The sequence below is a fragment of the Lepeophtheirus salmonis genome, chromosome 5, assembly GCF_016086655.4.
Source record: "Lepeophtheirus salmonis chromosome 5, UVic_Lsal_1.4, whole genome shotgun sequence".
In the NCBI taxonomy this organism is placed as follows: Eukaryota; Metazoa; Arthropoda; class Copepoda; order Siphonostomatoida; family Caligidae; genus Lepeophtheirus; species Lepeophtheirus salmonis.
Genome location: NC_052135.2, coordinates 68,297,702 through 68,307,758, shown reverse-complemented (window position 1 = coordinate 68,307,758; position 10,057 = coordinate 68,297,702).

The following is a 10,057-nucleotide window of genomic DNA, read 5'->3' as shown; positions in this document are numbered from 1 at the left end:
AAATAAAATGTAATTCCTTCTTCTTATAGTGTCAAGCCTAGTTTGCAAGTAGTAAATCTTACATTTTGAGTTAAATTCCATGTAATCTTATCGCCCGATATCATGTTGGTCTAACCTTGTAGTTCTATGAACCTTGATCTAGAATAGAGTTATTTTATATTTTTTTATACTTATGTACCCACATTTTTTTGTATATTCTATTTTTCTATGAGGGATTGGACTATAGGTACTACCATGTTATTTTTAGAGATGTGATTTGTGTAAGAGTACTAGGAGAAAGTAGAGAGATTTATGATAGTACTGAATTAACCCCATTGTTTATATAATCCACATTCCATACGATTTTGGGAGAGAAAATGAATTACTGTTATAACGAGAAAAACATTTCTAAATATAAAATAGCATTTGTGCGGGAAAAATATGTATTATAATTTTATTTAGATACATTAATATTTATTTTATTATGTATTTTTAAAACAATTTAGACCAAGGATAGGCGAGAATTCTTCTTTTATCAGGAGATATTAACGCCCCCACAACTTATTACGTAATGCTAAAAAAAAGAAAAAGCATTCACGTCAACTGTTTTTCCTTTTTTAATCGCTATACTTAGTTTTTTCTTTACAAAAATCCCTTCCTTAGTTATTTCTTCGATAAAGTAGTAAAACTCTCCAAAATGAGGAATAAGCAAACATTCAAACATCCAGACATACTTTGCTTTATTAAAATGAATGATAAACCTTGCAAATTTATATATACATTATACAAAGTTCATTTTGTCTTTTTTTTTTTTTTTTGTTTCTAATTACTATTTTTTCCCAAAGATTACTACAAAATTTTTTATTTCATTTTGAAAGTAAATATTTATTAGAAAGTTATTGATTTAATTTTTTCTGTTCAATTTCTAACTAATATGTAAATTGATTACTTTTATAAAATGTCTCACAACACACCATTTGCAAATCACTGGACTATGGAATTGTAGTGTATGGAATAAGTATTCTAGGTTAAATTATAGTTCAATTTTCTACATACACAATCATTTCTTATTTTTTTTTCTAATTATTTTAATCAAATTTGAATTTTATTTAAAACACGATGATGAATATGTCTAAAAACAAGCACATTCATGTAAATGTATCAAATTTTTGGTGCCCTGAATGATTCGTCTCAGATTATGTATCACCAGGCAAATGATGCAAGGGCCAATAGAGTGTAATAAAATAAGGTTCAAAATTTTTAAATCATGTTATAAATTATTTTTGGTTCCTTTACTTTTGACATGAAATAATCTTTAACAAAAATCTAAATAAGGGAAAAATAACAATTTATTTTTGTACATCATATATATACACACAGTCCAATATTTAATAAACAATTATAGCCATTTTATTCAAATTTGTGGAGTGAGATAAAATGCCGAAGAATTTGAACAATAATTTAAAACATTTGTTAGATTTAAAAGACTCATATTGACCCCTTCTATGTTTTTTTTTTTTTTTTTGTACATTTCAAAAATTAACGAATTGAACGGAGGGAAAAGTGAACGAATGAACGATGAAGGGAAACATTTCAGAAAATGAAAAAATGAAAATGAACGGGTCCAATCCTGTAATTACATACTAATAATCAGAGATACAGAAAAAGTATTTTTTGCAGTTGTTACTTGAATCGGGGAGAGTGATCCCTGTCTGAAAATATGCTTTTATTTACCATTTAGCTGTAATCATTATTTTTTTATTCTCACTACACCATCACAAAGTAAAAATAATATTCTCAAAGATCCGACTTGTACCCGTTCAAAATTTTTTCGTGGAATCGTTCATTTTGTAAAAACTTACCGTTTTTCTTTGTTCGTCGTTCATTTGTTCAAAAAAACAAAAAACAAAAAAACAACATTTCTTTTATTGCAAATTACTCTGCGAAATTTAATTTTTTTTCCTCTGTTTTTTACACTTAACTATTTTTTATCAACAGAACTACAATTTTGCGTAAATTATTTTTTGTTTCAATAGTTCTAATACATTCAAAATTGACTTTAAGAAAAAAAAATTAAAGTAAATTTTCGTCAACGTCCAGATATCTCCGGTAAATTTAATACTTATTAAAAAATTTAAATATAATAAGCTGGTTAGGTTGTGTGAATATAAATGACAATAATTCACTAATATATAATTGTTCACAATAAGTAAATACTAATAAATTAATTTGAATATAAAGCATCTATTAACTTGTCTTAATTCCCTTACAAATAAATCATGTAATTATATAGACTCATAAGTAATTAATTTTTTTCGTCGGAATATTATTTTAATGTAGGAAGTACATAATTTGAGTGAGATATTAATTAACCATCTCCGTGCATCATATTTAATACGCCAGTCTTAAGATACCAGTTCTTAGTACGTGCAAAGTCAAAGAGAAGACAGATGATATATTCTCTGGATCTCTCAGTGAATAGCCAATGGATTTTAATAATTGAGGTAACACCCCATACACAGCGTATGGGCCCCTTTTCAAGTTTATATTTTGATTTTTTCCAGACTTTGTAACATACCTAAAATAGGAATGGTTCAAAAACACTTAAACGTCGTCTTCCTATCTCACAATGTCGAAATCTTTAAATCCAATGTGACTACATATTGAAACAATCTAATGTATCCTATCATATTAATATAGTTAAGACATATTGATGATGAAATTTTGTGCGGTATATTACTCACAAAAAAATTGAATATATGTTTTGTAGTTCGATGATAAATGTAAAGAGTGTAACATGAATGAATGAATGAAGATATTTTCGATCAATATTATTATTATCCGAAAATATCAGTAAAAGAGCTCATTGATGGTATATTTTTGATATCTAAATAAAAAAACACATCTCATATTATTCAGCAGGGTGGTATTGGGCTCTAATATGGGACTTTAGAAATGCCCCTCGTCTCACCTCCCGTCCTATACAGTCCAGTCCCTTTTATCGATCCTTGACAAACATCCCACATTTTAAAGTGCCCTCTAGAAGCTATCATTTCCTCCCTAATAATACAATAAAGTACTTCAGTTGACCAATTAAATTAGTGTAGTAGAACTTTAAATAGTATTTTTCATTAATTTGCCGTTATTCTAGGTTTTATATCCAATTAAAATATATTTATTATCATACAAATGGTTAAATATTGATTAATTATGACGTTACTAGCTAATATATATTATGACGTGTAAGAGTTTTCAGTGGATACTCGTTTGGTTTAGATGCATTCTAAAAATCTAAGACGAACACTACTCTATACTCATACATTAGTAATTAGATTTGAAAGGATGACAAGTAAATAAAGTATTCATTCATCTTATTTTCCTCCTTATAAAAAATAAATGTAACTAGCTGAAAACTTGAATACATAAAATTTTTGTATAGTTCAACATAAGGATGTTATTATAACAGTATAAATAACTGATAATAAACATTAATTAGAAGATTAACAAACAAAATAAGGAAAATTGTCTTGATTCATTGCATTATTTTTTATTTCAATGTTGTTATTTTCTCAACTTGTAACATAACTATTCATTTAATTTATCACCTAGCAATTTTTATTGAACCATTCCATATTTATTAGAAAAAGAGAAAAATACATATGATCAAATCATACATATTTTTGGTAAGCAAATAAATGAAAAAGAAATCAAAGACTATATCAACGGTTATAAGATCCGTTATAAGACACTGTGGCATTCAGTATTCAAATATAATTTTATATGAGACATAGCATATCATAGTTGAAAATATGATATGCCAGTATGCAAAATAACAACCGAAAACCAAGGTAATCACCCTGTCAATTTGAAGAATATTTGCTAAATAAACTAAAAAGTTACTCCGTACCTTGCAGTGATATAGACAAGAATTATTCCAATCTCGATAAAATAAATTAATTAATAGAATGAAACTTTGACAAAGGAATGGATATTAATATTAGTTATCCCTACACATCAATAAAGTGGGAGCAGGATTCCCACTCTGAATGGGAATGAATAAATAGGTATATAAAATTGTATTAAATATATTGTTTAATAAATACCTAATACTGAAGTTTACTATTACAAATGAAGTTACATATTCAAATGTCATTGTATCAAATTAAGAAAATAGACTCAAAAATTTGTTGAAGGAGTATATAAGTCACTTTTTAAAGTCTCATAAATTGGCATGATATCTATTTGAGGTATGAATTCCGAGTTCTAGATGTATAATACTGGTGATTCAAGACCCTTGAGTGACTGCGTAGGGCAACTTGCTTCTTACTCTTCAAATAAGAAAGAAGATTAATGAAGAGACGAAGAACATCGTTCTCATCTCTCTAGATTTAAAATCTAGGTTGCTCCAAATGTACTGAACTGTAAATTTTTCTTACTTTATATCTCTCATTTCCTCGTGCTCTTGTACTATACGACCTTTGAGTGCCTCCTCGAATCCTCTCAAAGATTTGCGTCACCACATCCAATCACCTCTTGTACTGATAGATTCTGGCTCACAACGATGAGGAAATGACTGATCTTGCCTAATCTGATGTTATGCTTATTCGTCCCACTATGAGTCTTTTCCAATATGAATAATCCATCATGTCTAAAGTCTAATGATCTTTGATAATTAAGTAAATAGTACTTTTTCCATTCTAATTATTGTCTTGTTTGTTTATTTTTCTTTAATCATATATTTATTAATATGACTTATTTTGTGTCTGGTTCGAACACGTTAGTAATAAGTAATGTGTTAAAAATAATTTCACTTATGTAATGAGTCATTACTAATGACTCATTATATAAGTGAGATTATTATTTACATTTAATAAAACAAGGTGAGTCTTCCGCCTGGCGACCTTTATCCTATATAAATTTTCGCAGTGCGAGTAATCTCAGTACAAACTTTCCCTATACAAATTTTCCGTAGACGAGCTATCCTAGATCCAAAATCCCATAATTACATAATTAACTACAAAGGACTTCAAGTAAAGGAAGACCTTAAATTATGTGTGGAAGATATAGTTATGCTATAATATATATATGAGGGCAAAACTTCCCAAGGTGAAACTGCCTGTGATGTTACATCCTAGAACTGTTTCTGGGCACTGAGGGAAGTTGAATTTATCCGCCACTACTTATCTGAGCATCAAGGTACCCTTCTAATATCCCAAAATACATCCTGGCTCCCAGGCTATACAGGTGAAGTGTTTTATCCATTACAAAGATTTGAAAACGTCACACTCCATGAAATTGTAATTCATTATTAACCATATTCTCATCATAATAGCTAATGAAACGACAAAGTAGAGTATTTCGAATATATTAGAAGTTCCAAGTTTAAAAAGAAGTTTTAAATTAAATATAATATACATACTAAAAATAAAGCATCATGCATTTATGATAAAGATACAAAATTTAACAATTAGAATATAACTAACAATATAACTAATAATAACAATAAATTATAAATACAGAATATTGAAATAATAGATTGATCCAAATAATATTTTCTTACTACAATATCTTTTTCCTCGTGTGCACAGTGCACAGTAAATATATCTCTACCGATGAGATCTAAATATATATTAATAATAAAGTAAATTTCAAAATCATAAAATTAGATAATAAATATACTAATAAAAAGGTTAGAAATAAATCCATCGTAAAGATTTAGAGCAAAAGCTAATAATGTAGTTATATTCGGCGATATTACTCCTTATAAGAGCATCAAAAAGAGATCCCCCCGTTATTTATGCTTGTATAACAATATACTATTATCATAAAGGATACACACAAATTATAATACTACACCCAATGCAACTACCCCGTTGTTGGGCCCATTTAATAACAAAATATTGTTTTTGCCTTTTATGAGTTTTCTAAACACCATTTCTTGGAGCTTATCAACCATAACCAATCCTTAAGTGATAAAAAGTAATATTTATTGACTATGTAATATTGGAAAATCTAATGGTCAAGTAACTTAAGATGAAACTAAGAAAATTTAATAATTTAATAATTAAGAAAATTCCCAGCAACTTTTATTTCGAATTTCAGGTAAAAAAGGTCTCCACAATTTCAGGAGCATACATACTTTATTCCTTATTAGAAACCTCCTACTTCTGAAAATAGAGAAATAGACTTTGTGGACATGAATCTAATTTTATCAACAATAGAAGATGAAACTTCTTATAATGATATATATATATATATATATTGCATTAGTTACTTTATCCTTAGAAAATAATCATTATATTTATTACAGATATTTCTCCTGAGGTAAAACATCTAAAAGAAATAAATACCAACATTCAATTCCAACTTGGAGTCTATGAAGCAGAAATAAAGGAATTAAAGAAGAAGTTGAAGGAAAAAGATGTCAAAATTTGGGACGCAGATTCAAAGTTTAAGTATTTCAAAATGCGCCTCTCTTCGTTATTTAATTCAAGCCATATTAATTTTTTTAAGTTGCAAGTCTTCACATTCCAAAAATTGGTCTAATAAACCCATCGATAATTCACTTCTGTTAAGATTCGTTGAGTCCAATTAAACTATTGCGACTTTGTACTGTTTGGATCAATTTGCAAAAATAGAGGCTTTATGTATATCAATTCAAAAATATAAAAAAATTGTTAACTCAATAACTGAAGTAGCGGTTCCATTAATTAAGTCGTCTATAAATGTCACCAAATGTTATAAAATTTTATTTTGTACTATGTCTGAGTATGTTAGTATAAGAATGTGCAATTATTTACGAATGCAAACTGCAACTATCAAAGAAAATAGAATAGCTTCTTCTCTTTTCGGAAGACGAAAAATGTGTATGCGAAATTAAGTAAGTTAAAGAAATTATAATTAAAGTAGTTATTCCATTTTTTCATAAGAATTAAGCTCAATAAAGTTATTTTTTTAGTATTCATTTCTTGTATTAAGTTCTTTTTGAGACATTTGATAGTCATTTATATTATACCTTCAAATTGTGATACCGGATAGGTATGATATTTTTCGAATACAGAGTCTCTCCAGTTGTTTGGATACGATTTTAATATATGTGGATAGATACTATATACTTTAATCTATTGATTAATTAAATTTTTAACTTGATCAATTTGGTCCTTGATAGCCAGGGCCAATAGCGAGACTTAGGGGAGTTACAAGTGGGAGATGTTTACAATATTATGTATTAACGTTATATTGATTTTCATAATTCTTAAAGTTAATTAGATTTATTTCCACTTAATACAGAAGTATTCATATAATTGAGAGATGCCTTCATCTAGGAAGAAGCGTAAAGGTAAAGAAATTACAAGGTTTGGAGTCACTATGAATTTTAATTGCCTACATTTTAACTCATTTCCAGAATCAAGTGATGATCTCAGACATGGAACACTTTCTTCATATTTATTTAACATCTGGAGGCTTTAACGAACAGAAATCTTCAAGAGATTTAAAAGAAATATGCGTACCAAGATATGGAATATTGGAAGATTATTGTTTTTACAGTGATATTGAACGGATCCTCTATAGGACATTTAAAAGATTCAGGAAACTTACAAATAGAAATATTAAAGAAAAACTTGAGGACGAATGTAATAAACTGTTCCTTTGGTCGTTTAACGCTTTTGTTACTAAAATAATTCTCTTTGTACCTTCAAGCTTCTTTTTTCTAAGTTATCCCAAAACTTCTCATAATTCATTCAAACGGAATGAACCTCAAGCTTTACATTCCCAAATTGCCCTCAAAGCTACTCAAAGTTCCTCCAAGTTCAATTTACCTCAACCTTCTCTTTCCGAAAGTGCCTCCCAAACAACTCAAAATTCCTCCAAGTTTAATGAACATCGACCTTCTCTTTCCGAATATGCCTTCCAAAATACTCAATATTTATACGAAATATTTGTGTCTCTTTCTTCACTATAAAAGAAGAGCTCAGACTTAGAAATTTTAATATTAAAGTATAAATCTAAATCAGAAACAATGAAACTTGATTTAGCTTCAAAATACCAGGCAATTGACTACTGCACAGGAGAAATGAAAAAATTGAAGGACACAGTTAAAGCATTGACGTCCCAATTGAAGGAGAGAACGAATGAAAATATTATTTTTTAGAGAAGAATAATAAAAATGTCCTACTCTTTTGTTGAATATAATGGTACTATCTATATAAAATCCAATGATACACCTTTTTACATAGAAGAGAGAGAAAATATGCCCTTTTATCGACTACAAGCTAGAAAATGGGAAGAAAAATTTAAAAACATTCTTTCTAGACCTCCAAACTCAGATTACACCAATTTCTTCAATTCAAAAAATAGTTGTGAAGGAATTTTTAGTTCATCCCTTGATGGAATTAAACTAATATATGGAGCAGAAGTCAAAGCAATAAGGGATTCAATAAATGAACCTTTAAAATGTGAAGATCTCATAGATTGTAAAATAAATAAGATCCTCACAAATAGAAAATTTCTCGATTTTTCAAAAACAAAACTTATAAAATGGTGGTGTCTGAATTACTTGACTGGTGTTCCAGAAACTCTATGTGGCTTTCGCGATGATGAGGGCTTAGTAAATGAAATTAGAAGTTTCAAAACTACTAATATGCCTAAAATGAGAGGAGTTAACTGGAAGCCCAATGTCTGTCTGGAATTCTTAAGAAATCTTCTTCATTACCTTAAAGGAGAATTAATTAATGACCCCAATGTTGTCCACAATGTATCATAGGATCCTCCTGGAACTACAATTAAAATTGCACGATCAGAAAGGGATATATCGTATGTTGTTGAAGACAAATATCGAATTTAACTTGCACTACTATTTTTAAACAGATATAAGAGTTTATACTTCCAATTTCTATAGTTTGTATATATATACATATTTATATAGAATATTCTTAGAGTATATTTCGCCAGAAAAACTACTTCCGTCTATGCTTTTGACTATTTCTTTGATGATTTTGTTCTAATTTTTCTTTGCAAATTAAAGATGTACCTATGCCTCAAATATAATAGGAAGTTATTAGATAAATTATTATTTTTGTCTAACATCATGTGGAGTCCCATTGTGGAGGATGTCACGGACTTACTGATATAGTATATACTGCCTTCCGATCTGGTTTGGAGGCTGTAAGTGAAGATGGTGGAATTCCAATTCTTAAATATTAATCTTTAGGCTTGTAAGGATTCTGCTATTTAAGTCCGTTCAATATTTTTTTCATTTGTCGTTCAGCCATTATTTTCGGTTCGTTCAGTGTTCCAATCATAAGGTCACGACAGGCTTGTACAGTATACTTACATAGACTAGCATGCTCGTTAAGTTAAGCTGTACAGTGTTTGAGGCATAAAAAAGTCGGATGCTTAAATGACATTGCTAAATTAGGTAGAACTTTGGACAAAATACCATGAAGAACTTTCGGATCCGACCATGATCCACCTGTCAAAAGACGAATAAAGAAATTGTCAAAATAAACTCTAGAATAAATAGTTGATATCTTCAAAATATTTATTTTTTATTATTAAAATGTATGATGAATATTATAGCACGATAATTTCAGTTCTATTTTTATTAATTCATGAAGCACATGTCTGGTGGTATATCCTTTCTAACTCAAATTTGTGTGATTCATTAACATAAATACTAAAGTCGCTGTTAAAATAGATAAGGATGTTCTACTTGACTTAATACACATAAATCCTTAGATGATCAAAGCCACTTTTAAAAGAACATTACTTCATTTGAATGTAATATCCTGTGCTGTAGTCGAGTCCATCTTTTCCGAGTTCAAGTTACTCTTATAGATTTCCAGACTACCCTAAGGTATCATGCCTTCGGGTATTCTGATTAATTCTGATATAGTTTCCAACTTCATAGCAATACATGGAGATGGATTCCATCACTTTAAAGACGAAATGAAACCATATAGTTCATATTATCAATTTCAAATCCACAAAATTGACTGAATTGTCAATTATAGCCAGGAGTGGTGGATTATATAGGTATGTTTGTTAGCGTCTGCATTCTAATTGGCTGAGCTGAGTG